This window comes from Delphinus delphis, chromosome X (genome assembly GCF_949987515.2).
Source record: "Delphinus delphis chromosome X, mDelDel1.2, whole genome shotgun sequence".
Classification (NCBI taxonomy): Eukaryota; Metazoa; Chordata; class Mammalia; order Artiodactyla; family Delphinidae; genus Delphinus; species Delphinus delphis.
Window position 1 is genome coordinate 122,509,356 of NC_082704.1, and position 15,635 is coordinate 122,524,990.

Sequence of the window (15,635 nt, forward strand, 5' to 3'; positions counted from 1 at the left end):
TGTCCTTTTCCTATTTCATCTGCTGTTTACTTCCTTCTCTGTGCTCACCCACACTCGACTGCATTTTTCCTTTTTGACCACGCGTGGTGTGTGTTTAAATGTTTTTCGGCTTTTCCTTAAAACGTGTGTTTCATGAGTCCAGCCTAGATGGGGTACTCATTGGGTATTTGTTGAAGAAATGAGCAGTTGTGAGGCAGTCTATAAATATTCATTGAGGGAATGAGAATATCAAATCTTGCGTGTTAGCAAGTGTTAGCACCCGAGGCATCACAGTTTTTTGAGACATGTAGCCAAGTCAGAGAGACTGAGAGAACACCTTTGATTATTGAATCAGTTTGTGGTCGGAGGAGCTGGTCTTTCATCTACGGGAAGATGGGCTCTTCCTTGATGGTTCAGGTTGGTTATAGGCTAGCATGATTTACTGAAACATATGGGTCGTTCAACGTACGTACGTGATTTGTTTCTAAATGCCTATTTATCTTTTAAAATCTTTGCCAGTATCCACATCCCTAGAATTTGTACACATTTTTTTTCTGTATTTTTTTCTTTTAAAGACAGTGTCATAGAAAAGTTTCCCATTCTAGTCCATGCCTAGAAAATTTCGAGGCATACATTTTAGGAATGTTCAGGATTTTGGACCTTGACTAGTTTAAGTCTTACACGAAAGCTGTAAATATACTCTGTGGCGCTGTTTGTTTCCACTGTTCACTGGATGATGACATTAGTACTTTTTAATTTTGTTGTAAAGATTTGCATCAAAATTAGAAACGTGGACAGGAAATGAATTTCTTGAGAGTTCATCCGAATTCTGGGGTGATTCGGGAGGAGTAGAACTGGGTAAAGTTGATTATCTGTATTTTCAGTTACTCACTTTAACTTCTCAGGAAAATTTTTCTCTGTTTCTCTCCACCCCCCGGATTTTCCTAATGCTAAAAATTAAACAATTTGAGCATTGCATAAAATTGGGAGCAAATCCAAGACAGAAAACAGATGTTTTATTAAATATGCATCTTTTCAAAAATGAATGTGGTTTGGAAGATTGTTCTGTTTGAGAGAAAGATAAAGTCTGGGTTAGATAAATTTGGGTGCAAGTTCAAGTGATTTATGTTAATTGGAACATTTATATATACAACTAGACATATCCAGGACAACCCTGCTAAAAACCTACCGATAAGTCCTCTTCCCATCTGAGCGTGCATTTTATTTTATTTTTTTAGCTACTCAAGAACGTCTATCAAAATTAAACTTATTTCTCCCATTTTTCTTTTAGAAACTTAGCAGGTCATTGTGACTCAAAAGACAACTAAATAAACGATGAATGATAGTAGTTTTATTTTTTTTTTTAAGTTAAAATACCTCTGAAATATCTTTAGGTTTTAAAAAGAAGTTTAGATTTTCGTGTATGTGTGTGCAGGGCTAGATGCAGACCCTGGTCATGAGTGCTGTCGAAACCTTGGGACCCCTTAGGTGTAATCCTGGCACAGACTTCGTGAGGACCCTGGAGAGTCTAGTGTAGCTACCATCTCCTTCTTTCCCTATGACAAACGTGGGCCTCCTCTCTCTCCTCCTTCAAAGCCATCTTCCATGCCATATGCTAAGAGTTTCCCAGAGCTGCTACCTCTTCTGAGCATGGCCCTCTCTATTCCTTTATCTCTGGATACCGGAGCTCCTGCAATTATATCTAAGTCCTCGCCTTGAAGACGTTTTCCGCCAGGAGACCGCAAGCTCCTTGAGAACAAGGACTGTGCCACATTCATCTCTGGAATTTCTTTTCTATCCTCATACCTTGTGTACAGCCTGTGTTCAACGCACATTCGCAAAGTGAAATATCTTAGGATTTCTAGACAGAGTTTACTGTACATTATTTAGGTACCAGAGAATAAAATCATATTCGTAACCTATTGAAGAGTCCTAACTCCGTCAGTGTCCTCCTTTATGAAAATATTTATACACTTTCACCTTATGTTCTAGGTATCTGTTTGACCTCCTACCCAGGGCGAATTGGAATGGCTGTGAATGTCTCTATGAAACCCCAAGTCTTTAGTTGTAAAGGTGAACTTATACGGAGAGGCTTCTTTGAAACATTGTCGTAGCGTGGAATAGATCATTCTTAGCTTCTACGTCCGATATTCCGCCAAAGGTCTGTATGCTTTGACTAGTGTATTCTCTGTATGGTAAAATTCCAATAAAATGACATAAGATATTTATGGTAATGTTTGCTAATATATTGGTACCTCATAAATATTGGTTTGCCTTGAGTATTTAATATCTGTCATCTCAGGCAATATTTGTTTTTACAAGAAGCTTTTATAGATGAGTCGATAACATACTAAGTATAGCGTAAGTCTTCACAAATGGTCTGTATACGGTAGGGTGTAGTTTCACATGAAGACAAATCATAAAATGTAATTTCTTATTAAGTTCCGAATAATCAGCTGTCTGTCATCATATTTATCTGTCTTCAGGACTTCTGTAGTAGGTTATCCAGCCCAGATTTACTGGTAACATCAATAGTGTTTTAATCTAGAGAACGGAGCCTTTAACCTTTGAAATATCTTATTAGCCACACGACTCTATCTTATAACTTAGCTTCCGATACATGAAGCAAAGCTTATTATTACCTCATGGACCCCCATGAATCATGTAGCAGAAAACAAATGAGAAAAATGAACACGTGATTACTTGAACATAGGTCAATGTTAGCGATCAGCGTTCTGCTTAGATAACAGAGTCATGAGCAGCAAAATGCCGTAATAGGCGGGCGTAAGAAATGGTCATTGCCCTTCTCTGACCCTTTGGTGTTTGGAGGTTGCTGCTACCAAAAGCCGTCTGGGAGAATGTTATGTTGTAAATTCACACATGTGGGGCTATCCTTTGAGAAGAAACAATAATAATAAAAAAAAATTAGAATGTATTTTGCCTTGCATAGCAGGAAAAATAGTAGAATTGTTACCGAACACAGATTCGTCTGCCCTATGCACAGTGAGGCCAAACAAACCGAAACTTCGGAGTTTGGAGCAGACAGGGGTTTACTGCAGGGCCATGAACGGAGCCAGGTGGCTTCTCTCCAAAAAACCCACAACTTTTGGCAACCCATTTTTAAAGGCCCGGTGAGGGAGGGGCATCCCAGGGTGTGTGTGTTCAGCTCATACACAGTTCTCCGACTAGTTGATGATGAGGTCACAGGGCAGTGTCACAGGGGCGCCGGATGGTCTGGGGGCTGTGTGCTGGTGGTCATCAGATAGTTAATTTCTTCCATGTGGTGGTTTTTAGCATCTGAAAAAACTCAGGAAATAGGCATGAGATACACTAGGCACTTCAGAGAGGAGCTGCAGCAGGAGATGTGGGGGAGGGGTCTCTGTCCCGGGAAGGGCCCCGAGGGTCCTGCTGGGTTACGGAATCTGGGTTGATGGTAGTGACCAGGGCCCAGTGAGAGAAGTGGAGTTGGTGAGATAGGCAAGCAGGGTGGATGGAATCATTCCTGACATGTGAATTAAACCCTACAGGATGTGAATATTTTGTTCCATCAGTATCAGATTTGCAAAAAAAAAAAAAAAAAAAAAGGAAACTCATGCACATACTAGTTACTGAATGTTTCTCTCTCCCTTGTGCACCTAAAAACCACATACACGAAATCCAGCAAGCCAAGAGGCAAAGGAAAACTCACCCTAAGATAATAATTCAAATACATGTTTCTCAACACTGTCCCAAGGCAGAAAAGAGTCATCTACCAGACATAACTCGCTAATTTCTGTAGACCTCTCCTGACACACACCTAGTTAACTTTGCAGCTGTGAATTTGACAATTACCTGTGGGTGTGAACCAAATATGACCTCTGATGAAGTGAAACAGAAACAGAGCCGATTTCGAAGTTGGGATATTAATCATGCAGTGTTAGAATAGCTAATTTACGTGTTTGCTGTATGCATCACTCATGCAGTGAGGCTGTCTTTGGTCCTGATACCAAATAACCTTTTTGTCCCTGATGAAAACTGCGTCAGGTGTAGATTCCCACAGCCTGGGGACTGAGCGTGGGGAAGAGAAAAGATATTAGTGGCTCCACCTGAGACGACGTGGGCTGATCGCCGACCTACCTGCTTTGAGCCCTACCCCACTCTTGAGAGCTCTGTGTGATCTTGGCCAGTTCGCTAATACCTCCCGGATTTCGCTTTTTTAAAACAATGGAGATAACGCTCGCTTTTGTGCTCACTGAGAAGATTAAAAAGAGTCTGTATGGGAATTACCTGGCGGTCCAGTGGTTAGGACTCAGCGCTTTCACTGCTGGGGGCCCTGGGTGCCATCCTTGATCCGGGAACTACGATCCCGCAAGCCATGCTGTGTAGCCAAATAAATCAATAAATAAGTAGAGAGTCCATGTATAAAACGGTATGTTAAAGGGTGACACACCATATACATGTTACCTGTTATAACAATTCCGATTCTATTTGGACGAGGAGGCGGCTTGATTCTGTGAAAAGCGTGTGGTCTTTGAACGCGGGATAGACGTAGGTCTGACTCTGCCTTATGGCTTCAACGTGTCGTGTGAGCTAACGTCTGAATATCAGTTTTCCTAAATGCAAAATACATGCTATGCTACGTACCCTGCGCCGCTGTAGAAGGGTCAGGAACAATGAATGCAGTTAAGATTGTGGGTGCGTGTGAAGTCATTTCCACAGATGTATTTTAACCAACAATATTTACTGTAGAGCACAGGGAACTCTACTCAGTGCTCTGTGGTGACCTAAATGGGAAGGAAATCTAAAAGAGAGGGCATAGAGGTATACGTATAGCTGATTCACTTTGCTGTACAGCAGAAACTAACGCAACATTGTAAAGCAACTATACACACCAATAAAAATTTTTTAAAACACAGTATTTATGAAATAGTAACTACATGTTCTATCAAAACCATAATCAGACTATGACCCTACCTTCCTACAACTTAATAATGGGCTGACTCATTAGCCATGAAACCCAAAGACTTTACGTGCTTGGTACTAATATGAGTACTGGTCAGTCAGAGCCTCGTTCTGTCGTATGAGAGCTGAGAGAACGAGGCAGCGTGGATCTTGTCCATCTGACCCACTGCTGTAAGGGGGGAAAAAAAAAGTCTCTGCAGGCTGAGGATCAGTTCTTGCAAACAAACACCATCTAACACAGTGAGCGGCTTTCGCAAATTAAATTGTGCAGGGATTTTAAATTCTTAATTTAAATAAACTACATCGAACGTAGACACGGACTAAACTGATTATTCATCTTGGACGAAAAGTTAATGGTGGCCAGGTGAAAGCAGGTGAGACGTAGATTGGCGACCTCCAGCTGTCTCGCTTTATTCTGAATTCTCTAATTGCCTGTGGACTCAACTGGTTGGGTATAGAATCTACAGTTTGCCATAACTGTGTCGGTGCCCTTTCTTGACTAGTTGCTTGGATTGTTAGGGAATCAGTTAAGAATTACTTTATGACACTACTAGCTAGTTTTTATAATTACCCAAAAGAAAGCTTAGAAGGAATGTAACAAGGGTTTTGAAACAATGGCGCCAGCTCTTTCACTGAGTGTATTTCTCTCTCTCTGTCTCTCTCTCTGTCTCTCTGTCTCTCTCTCTGTCTCTCTGTCTGTCTGTCTCTCTCTCTGTCTCTGTCTTTCTCTCTCTGTTTTATTTTTACAGGGAAAAATGTGCTGAGATGGAAAAGAAATCAAGTGGATTTCCACGGTGGCATTTTTAAGAGCATCTTCTTAGAAAGACAATGTCATGGTAAGTATGAAAAACATAATCATTGGTCTCCGCTGGCTTATTTCGTGGATGCGTTTACAGCCTGGTTAATTCAAACCTGGCAGTGCTTTCAGATTCCTTTGGTGGTAAAAATTGTTCTCTTTTTAAAAATAATCTATTTGAAATTCACCGAAGTACAAAGCAGAGATTTCAAGCTCATTGGGAGTATACGTACTGGCATGCTTTGTGAATTTAGAATAAGAATTATTTGTTTCTCCAAATAGCCACAGTGCAGAGTATATCTCATTGATGAGACAAGAAAGTCAGCCCTCCTTCTGAAATTCACCCTCATCCCTACTGGCCACTGAAAACCCACTTTCTTCTACAGTAAGCATCGCAAGCCACTGGGGCCTTTGAATGGCCTCAGCATTTCATTTTATCGCTTTTGTGTGTAGCCCCTGAAGAGTGCGACCCAAAATATCAGACGTGCTTCTAATGCAGGCTGTGGGCCCACTGAGGCCACGGGATCCTTCTCTTTCTCTGAAAGCCAGAAATAGAGCACAGCCCAAGGAAGGGGAAATGGGTAGAATACTTTGACGATCTATGTGTGTGAGCATACGTTAATGAAGGTATTTTACAAGTCAAAATTGGGACCCTTTCCCCCCATTTAAATTTCAGAAAGGATGTGTTTTAATATATTTCAAGTAAATGGTAAAGACTTTTCATGGCTCAGCTGTCAATTCAAGCCCTGCTGAGCCTTTTATATGATTACATGGATTAAATACTTGCTGTTTACCTACTTTCTTACCATTTTGAGTGCCGTAACTTCTAAACATTTTTCGGAATTTAGACCACCAGTGGCTTTTGAGTATCTCTTTACAGTTAACCACCTAATTTCCCCCATTCTTACTCTGTGACAAACTTCTGCACCTTTCCTGGATTCTAAAAGATTGTCAAGGTCACGTCCTTCATTGAACTCCTATTTCTAAAAACTAGATTTCCAAACTCCTTTTCGTATTTCCTGCTATTAAAAAAGCGCTAGGTTTTTTTTCCCCAAAGGTAATTTGTAATGAATAAAGAAAGACTACTACTGTCCCCCTTTCTGTGGTTACCATGCAAATTTGGAAGATGAAACAGATGAGGATATACAGTTCAGCAATCCGTAAGAGCACATCATGTCAATCCCTTTGTCTCCTGAATTTCGAAACCCCCTTTTTGGTTTTTCATTGTCATTTTCTTCTTTCAATCTAGAGGAGCATTAATGTATAACCAAGGCACGAAGTTGCCCAAGTATTTGTCTTCCTTGTCGCACCACCAGCCTTTCGAACAACAAGCCTACTATGCAGCCTCGATTGTAACCATTTCAGGAGCTGCCGTGCAAGGAGCAGTCAGTGTAACGTAACCAGCCGATCCTGGTTCTGAGGAGAAGTGGTCATGATGTGTCTGACATCAGACTCAGAGCTGTAGACAGCACAGCTCCGAACATGACAGCTTGGATTACGAAACCCGAAGGGAATGTGATATAAAGCACACCATAGGGGGAAGGAAATGAGAACTTATGAACTGGGGAAGACTCCTTATTGGTTTTTTTTTTTAATTTTATTAATTTAGTTTTTATACAGCAGGTTCTCATTAGTTATCTATTTTATACATATTAGCATATATATGTCAATCCCAACCTCCCAATTCATCCCACCACCACCCCCTCCCCGCTTTCCCCCCCTTGGTGTCCATACTCTGCATTTTAAGCACTGGGTGTTTATCCAGCTGTGCGTCTGTGCTAGAGTCTGACTGCGTCTCTGATAAGGGCAGCCCTTTGGAGCGCCACTTCTGGAGTGGGGTTCATGAGCGGTGATGCTATTTGGAACTTTATTGTCTCCTAAGGATGGCTTGGCTGAAAAACTAAAGACAAAACTTTGAGTTTTCCTTTCCCAGAAACCTCAAGACCCCAAGTGACAACTAAATCTCTGTGACTCTTTATTTTTTAATTTTTCCCGCTCCCCATATCCTCAAGTCCATTCTCTAGGAGGTCTGTGTCTTTATTCCTGTCTTACCCCTAGGTTTTTTTTTTTTTTCATCTTTATTGGAGTATAATTGCTTTACAATGGTGTGTTAGTTTCTGCTTTATAACAAAGTGAATCAGTTATACATATACATATGTTCCCATGTCTCTTCCCTCTTGTGTCTCCCTCCCTCCCACCCTCCCTATCCCACCCCTCTAGGTGGTCACAAAGCACCGAGCTGATCTCCCTGTGCTATGCGGCTGCTTCCCACTAGCTATCTACTTTACGTTTGGTAGTGTATATATGTCCATGCCTCTCTCTCGCTTTGTCACAGCTCACCCTTCCCTCTCCGCATATACTCAAGTCCATTCTCTAGTAGGTCTGTGTCTATTCTCGTCTTAACCCTAGGTTCTTCATGACATTTTTTTTCTTAAATTCCATATATATGTGTTAGCATACGGTATTTGGTTTTCTCTTTCTGACTTACTTCACTCTGTATGACAGACTCTAGGTCCACCCACCTCACTACAAGTAACTCAACTTTGTTTCTTTTTCTGGCCCTCTGTGACTCTTTCACTGGACTGATTGTCATTTACAAGGGATACAGGGTTCAGTGGGGAAACACAAAGACCTGTGAATCAGGGCATTTCTGTTGTTATCCAGGTTTGCTGCTCATTAGCATGTTTTCGATGGTCAGGCTTCTGACATGGTTAAATAATAGAGATGTATGTATTTATTCCCTTTTCACTATGGAGAATTTGTGGTTATAAATGAAGAAAAACATCTGTCTAGGAAGCAGAAAGCATTCATTAAACCTACTGAATACTTGAACGTTTCAACTTATGCCCGTTGGATCTAATTCTGCATACACCGCTGACTGAACCCTTTCTGGTTTTGTAACCCTGTTAAAGGAAATGCTTTGCAATGGATTTTCGTGGTCATCGGGGATGCTATTGGTCTAACTGATGTTAGACATTCCTTAATTTTTTCCCAAAGATGGCTTAGTTCAGTTCGAAACTGACAACCAAGAACAATGCCTTTCAAGGCACTCCTGGAACCATGATTTTCATTTCTAAGTGAAGGGATCGAGGGATGAACCAGAATTAGGATGTTTGGCATTTGATGTTTGGACTGAATTTGCTAGTCTATTGAAGATTCTGACATTCAGGGTTATGCCAGGGGCTAATACGTTCGAACATTGAGGGAGTTTGTTTATATGCTACTTAGTTCTGGACACACATTGTCCAAATGAATCTTTTATTAAAACATTTTGTGATTCCGAGGGACACAGATTAGTTATGTAAATCAATTTGGTATAGTAACTGAGTTATAGACTTAAATACAATGCTAAAAATAATAACGTTAAATAGTATAGGGCTTCCCTGGTGGTGCAGTGGTTGAGAGTCCGCCTGCCGATGCAGGGGACACGGGTTCGTGCCCCGGTCCGGGAAGATCCCACATGCCGTGGAGCGGCTGGGCCCGTGAGCCATGGCCGCTGAGCCTGCGCGTCCGGAGCCTGTGCTCCGCAACGGGAGAGGCCACAACAGTGAGAGGCCCGCGTACCGCAAAAAAAAAATATATATATATAAATATAATATACGTAATATATAATTATGTATAATATAAATATTTTACAAATATAACAATAAACTAATACAAATAGAAATTATTTGGGGGCCTCCTTGATCCTTTTCTTCTTAACTATTATCCAAACCCATAATATTACCTCGTACCAATACTACACTGCCTATTTTTTTCCTAGTTTAATGCTTCCTTTCTGCCGAAAAGGTATATGTTAGACTGGAAAAAAGGGGCAAATGTATCATTAACGAGATCATCTTACACTATTTATAATTTTTTTTTTTTTTTTTTTGGCCATGCCGTGTGGCATGCTGGTTCTTAGTTGCCCAATTAGGGATCAAACCCTCACCCCCTGCAGTGCAAGCGTGGAGCCTTAACCGTTGGACCGCCGGGGAAGTCCCTATAAGTTTTTTTTTATGCATAAGCTAATTTTGTTTGACTTTTGGAGGCGATCAGTAAACTCAGTCTTGAGTACGTGACCATGGAACACGACCTAGGCTAAGGTGAGCCAGCTGTGGCCTGTGGGTGACTCTGTTTTTAGGAGTAGCGCCTTGTATACGACAGTGCCGGAATTGAATGGCGGCAGTAGAGACGGCCTGGCCATCACTTGACCCTTTACGTCCCTTGACCCTTCACAGTGAGTTTGCTGATCCGTGCTCAAGGCCACGATCGGATTCTCCGGGGAGTCGGGAGGGTAGTTCACGGCGATTATTTTGGATCCGCAAATTGCTCACAAATATTAACATATAACACATTATCAATACTGTAGATACCTGCTTTCATGTTAGGAGTTCTGTGAATGCACCGCTACCATCTCGTACAGCAGGTGTTTGGAATCGGGAATCTGGGACGCATGCGTCCCTAGGGTCTGGGAGCTCCCTGAAAGTTTACATGTGAACCGACTGTATATGCACTAGGGGGAGAACCCAGGGCCATCCACAAGAAAGCGTACGTGGCGCAGCCACACTGATTAGCGTGGGTTGCCTCTGGCTGTTGTAGTGATAGCTTCGCGTGGCTCTCCGATCCTTTAGGCTGAGGTTCATAATTAGGCGCCTTGACCATGGGGAACCATCTTGACCGGTTTTGCCATGCCTTTGTTCATGTGTTTCGTGATCTAGAGGAAGGGAATGCTTGCTTAAGCACAAGCAATTATTGTGATTTTTTAAATTTTGCTTCACTCAACTTTTTTTTTTAATAAATATTTATTTTATTTATTTATTTTTGGCTGTGTTTGGTCTTCGTTGCAGTGCGCGGGCTTCTCACTGTGGTGGCTTCTCTTGTCGTGGAGCACGGGCTCTAGGCGCGCAGGCTTCAGTAGTTGTGGCGTGTGGGCTCAGTAGTTGTGACGCGCGGGCTCTAGAGCACAGGCTCAGTAGTTGCGGCACACGGGCTTAGATGCTCCGCGGCATGTGGGATCTTCCCGGACGAGGGCTTGAACCCGTGTCCCCTGCACTGGCAGGCGGATTCTTAACCACCGTGCCACCAGGGAAGTCCCTTGCTCAACTTTTTAATGAAGTGCATTCCATACCGTTAAAACCAGGGAGTTCACTGATTCCATCTGTGTGTGTGTGTGAGAGCATTGGCAAGCCAGGTAATTCTGACTCGGCACGCTTCCTTGAAGTGGGTAATTAATATCAAGAGGGAATGGAATTGTTTTGTCTTTCTCTGGTAGGCAGTTGAATGTCACACACTTGGGCGTGCTGTGGACCTGTAGTAAATATTAACACAGTATATTTTTGTTGTAGATGATTAAGGATCGTTTGCCTAAGCACACGCCTTTAATATGCCCTACTTCTTTTCCCTTTCCACGATGACTGCTGAAATAAGATTTTCCGTTGTGTTCCTACATATTTATTTAAGCATGATGTGGGGCATTGGGGAACATAGAACACGTAGGACTTCAGTGAGGCAGCATGTAACATAATCTACATGAGAACTGTTAGCTCATGGGACTGGAGACATGGTCCCGTTCCCTTACATGAACCTTCCCAGGCTCTTTCTTGGCAGGCGATTGGAAATTTAAGTAGAGAAAGTTCAGTCTTCTTTGTTCCTGTCACAGCACAAGGCATGTAGAAGGTTCTCAGTAAATGCTGGATAAATGCAGGTCAGCATGCTTCACACTGTAGTTTAACAGGGACAGGTGCTTCCTGGAAACCAGTAGCCATAAGGTCTAGCTCGGGCTGAGGAGTGCAAGTGGGCAAGTGACCTTGGCCTGGTCCTCTTACCCCCTCCTTTGCCCTCAGCCTGCGTCATGCCAGCTTTATCCAACTACACAAGGTCCTGTCCCGTGCAAGACGTTTCCCTGCACATTGGTCCAGAGCTGCCCAGCCTCTGAGTGGATGAGGCTCTTTTCCATCGTGCAGAAAATCCTTCTGAGACCCTTTCATATCAGATGGAGAAAACAAAGTCATTCCGGCCCATGTTAGTTATGCGTTAGGAAACCAGACATCTTCTTTTCACCCAGGGATGAATCGGTATTATTTCACTCCTTGCATTTTGTGAATCTGGGTGGAGAAGAAAATATATGCCGTGGCTCATGACATCTTTCTGCGGGTGATAACTTGGAAGCAGTGGAGTGTTGATTCTAGATATTTTTTTTTTCCTGCTATTTGTTCTGGTCTGGTTAATATGCATGGAAGAATATAAATTATTTAGCATTGACTTATCTGTAATTAAGTCTTAGAAATAGACTATGATTTTTAGCTGATATATTTTCTTCTCAATTACTTAGAGAATATAAGCCTTCCTTGGGGAATGGTTAGTCTTTCAATTGTCCTTTTAATGGTAATTGACTGGCTTGTTCAAATGATGCTGTTCTGGGAAGAAGGTTAACAAAATCTGGCAAGGTAATACGCAAATGGTGTCCGATGAGCACTCTGCGTCCTGGATACGTGTCCTGATTAATTTCTCACCTTCCCAAACTTGCAGATTCATCATGAGGGTAAACTGGGAAATACATCAGCTACGGAGTTTAAATTTCCTAACAGGTAGTTCACGGTGATTATTTTGGATCCGCAAATTGGATCCTAACAGGTGGTCCTTTGGTCTCTTTTGCGGCTGGTATTAACATGGAGACTTTTATAATCCATAGTTAATTAAAAATCTCAACTAATTTAATTCTTTTGATATTGTAAGTTATATTTTTAAAATATTTAAACCAAGTACTTGCTCAAAAAGCCATGAATGAGGGTAGATTGAGGCTGAACATGGAATGGTCATTTGTTATTTTATGCTTGGAAATGTCAGATTGTCGTTGGAGCATTTTACTGAAACCAATCCCAGTATTGACCGTTGTTTCCTGTAGCTTAATCTCCTCGGATATTTTTAAATCATTACCATTTCAGTGGTCAAGTCTTTGAACCCGTCTCTGAAATGATGTGACGTGAACCATTTAACATTTTTTTTGAAGGGAGTCAAGTAGCACAGGATGAGCGAGGATCCAGGGATATCTGACCAGAATTGAAGTGATTTGAGGATAAAGTCCATTTCATTGCATTGCCTTTCAAAGTACAGAGACAGCAGTGGAAGTCATTTTCCACAGTGGCGCCGTCTTGTGTCTGCACAGCTGAAGATCAATGAATTGATCTTCTATCTTCAGGATAAATTGGAATCATCCTTTTTCATGTTGAAATGGCTAAACTGCTTTGGAAAGAAACATCAAAATGATGTGATGTTTCAGGACTTACGGAGACCACTGTAAAGCTCTGGTGGTGTAGACTTTCTCAGAAATGTTTTCCGCTAGCTGCCGGTTGAGAATCTTTCTGATCAAGTTCTTTCTAAGGGCCCCTCTATTGGGAGATGCAGTGTCAGTCTTTCACATCTGAAAGGCCACCCTCCTGAAGCCTCACCGCTACATCTGCTGTGTTTTTCTCAGCCAGTCTTCTTGAAGGACGAAGAAGTCAAAATGCATTTTCCTCACTTTCCACTCTTTGCAATCTATTGATTTCCTACTGCCACTGTAACTGGTGATCTCAAACTTAATGGTTTGACACACAGGACACATTGTTAACAAATTCAGTTCTGGAGGTCAGATGTCTGGGGCAAAGACCAGTGTCAGCAGGGTTGGTTCCTTCTGGAAGGTGTAGGGGAGGATCCATTGTGTTGCCTTCTCTCATTTGTAGCGTACCTTGGTTCATGGTCCCACATCCCATCAGCACCTCTCTCTGCTTCAGTTCTCACATCTCCTTCTCTGACTCTGACCCCTGCCCCCTCCTCTGAAGGACCTTGTAATTCCACTGGGCTTGTCCAGGTAACCCGGGGGCATCTCCCCATCTCAAGACCCTTAATTTAATCCCATCTTCACAGTCCATGTAAAGTTCTCTGCCAGGGAAGGTTGTATGTTCTCAGGGATTCTGGGAAGTCAGAAGCAGATGACTTTGGAGGGCATTGTTCCACCCGCCACACTTAGAAGGCTATGATCCTGTGAGCGCCAGGAGATACATGTCACCTGTCACCTTCAGGGACCTCTACGCCATCCATCTCCTTCATTGGCATGCTCTCTCCTCCATCTCTCTCTCTCTCTCTTTTTTTTTTGGCTGTGCCATGCGACATGTGGGATCTTAACTCCCCGGGCAGGGATCGAACCTACAGCGTCCCCTGCAGTGGAAGCTCGGAGTCCTAACCACTGGACCGCCGGGGAAGTCCCCTCTCTTCCACGTCTTTGACAACATTCTTGTTTCTCGTTTTCCCCCTTGCTAGCATCCTCTTCACTTCCTTTATTCCCTACGCCCCTTCCTTCTTCTTTGCTCCTGTCCCTTTGGAATCTCGCCCTCTGCCCTTGATGGAGGCTGTGTGTACGAGAGCCTCACGTGTGTGAACAAAGACTGGGGGCCTTTGACCTCAGGCTCCCCTCTCTACCCCATCTCTGACATCCCTCCACATACACTCTGTCCCAGGCATGTCATACCATTCAGAACCTTCCAGACCCAGCCCTGTTCCATTTCAGACCTCCATGTCTCTTGCAGGGATGCCCCCCCTTTCCCCCCTCAGCTGACCATTCTTGCAGCTGGAAAAATTCATTTCAACCTTCTGATTCCATTTGCACCTGGACATCACTTCTCAGGGAAGCCTCGCTCCTCCCCTAAAATCCATTACTGAAGAGAGCATCTCCGTGATAATGGGGTCCCCCTGCCTCTTTAATGTCTCACTTCTCTCCTAGACTCAAAATCTAAGTATTGGAAATATTTTATATTGCTGTAACCCTCACCTCATCTGACACAGTGTCCCCTACACAGTGACAAATTATTGATCAAATTAATGTCATGATAAACTAGTAGCGACGAAGACTGTGTTTAGAGGTAATCTCACTGCGCTGCCCTCAGTCTCTTATACTTTTATGTATTTGTATTGTTTCCGTAGTACGTGTATCTGTGTAAATTATAACAGATTATTGAAGAAGTCACGATCCTCTAGAGAGTTCTTTGTGCCTCCTGCTAAAACTGAGCAAGTCTATGCGGAGTTGTCAGAAGAGGGCGGGTTCCGGATGGCCTGAGCGCGCCTCATTCTGCACGTGTTGGTCCTCATATTCCTGAGCGCTATCGATGCCCAAGGGAGGTGAGAATTACGTTCCGTCCTGAGCACAGAGAATGATTGTTGCTGTCACACCCAGGGAATGAGGCAAAATATTGGTGTCTCCTAATGCAATCGTGATTTCCTCCAAGAATGCTTTGCCTTCACTTTACTTAAAGAAAAATGTCGGCCAGGGTGGTGGAAATGAACGGATAACCTTGTGCTTGCAGATAGGACTCTGCTCCAGGGAAGATACTAAAGAGTAATATTTTCAAAATACCATTGAGAGATGAAAGTGAACTTTAAAAAAAAAAAAATGCTGTCAGCAGTTTAGACCTTCTGAAGGTCATGTGGAGAATTGCTTAACTGGAGTTATTGCAGCTATGAGCACTAACTTTTTTGAGGAATGGCCTAGGCAAAGATTTTTTTTCTTAACCCAGTTCTGCTGCTAACTTTCTTTTTATAAATAGTAAACAGACATGTCCGAAGTTAATGATAATAAATGGACACATTACATTGGAACACGTTCATCTTAATTTGTATCCTGGTGTAGTTTTTTGTTTGTTTGTTTATAAACTTATTTATTTATTATTATTATTATTTTTGGCTGTGTTGGGTCTTCATTGCTGCACGCGGGCTTTCTCTAGTTGCTGTGAGCGGTGGCTTCTCTTGTTGCGGAGCATGGGTTCTAGGCACGCGGGCTTCAGTAGTTGTGGCTCACGGGCTCAGTAGTTGTGGCTCGAGGGCTCTAGAGTGCAGGCTCAGTAGTTGTGGCACACGGGCTTCGTTGCTCCGTGGCATGTGGGATCTTCCCGGACCAGGGCTCGAA

General features: G+C 42.7%; 1 protein-coding gene across 2 annotated transcripts in view; it reads left to right on the forward strand.

The window, feature by feature from the left end:
* NLGN4X (neuroligin 4 X-linked) overlaps positions 1 to 15,635 on the forward strand; it is a 347,399-nt gene that overhangs the window by 33,205 nt on the left and 298,559 nt on the right. For both annotated transcript variants that reach the window (XM_060003055.1, XM_060003056.1), the window contains exons 2-3: positions 1,972 to 2,140; positions 5,670 to 5,756. The gene's annotated coding sequence lies outside the window, so the exon portion shown is untranslated. The remainder of the gene's footprint in view (positions 1 to 1,971; positions 2,141 to 5,669; positions 5,757 to 15,635) is intronic.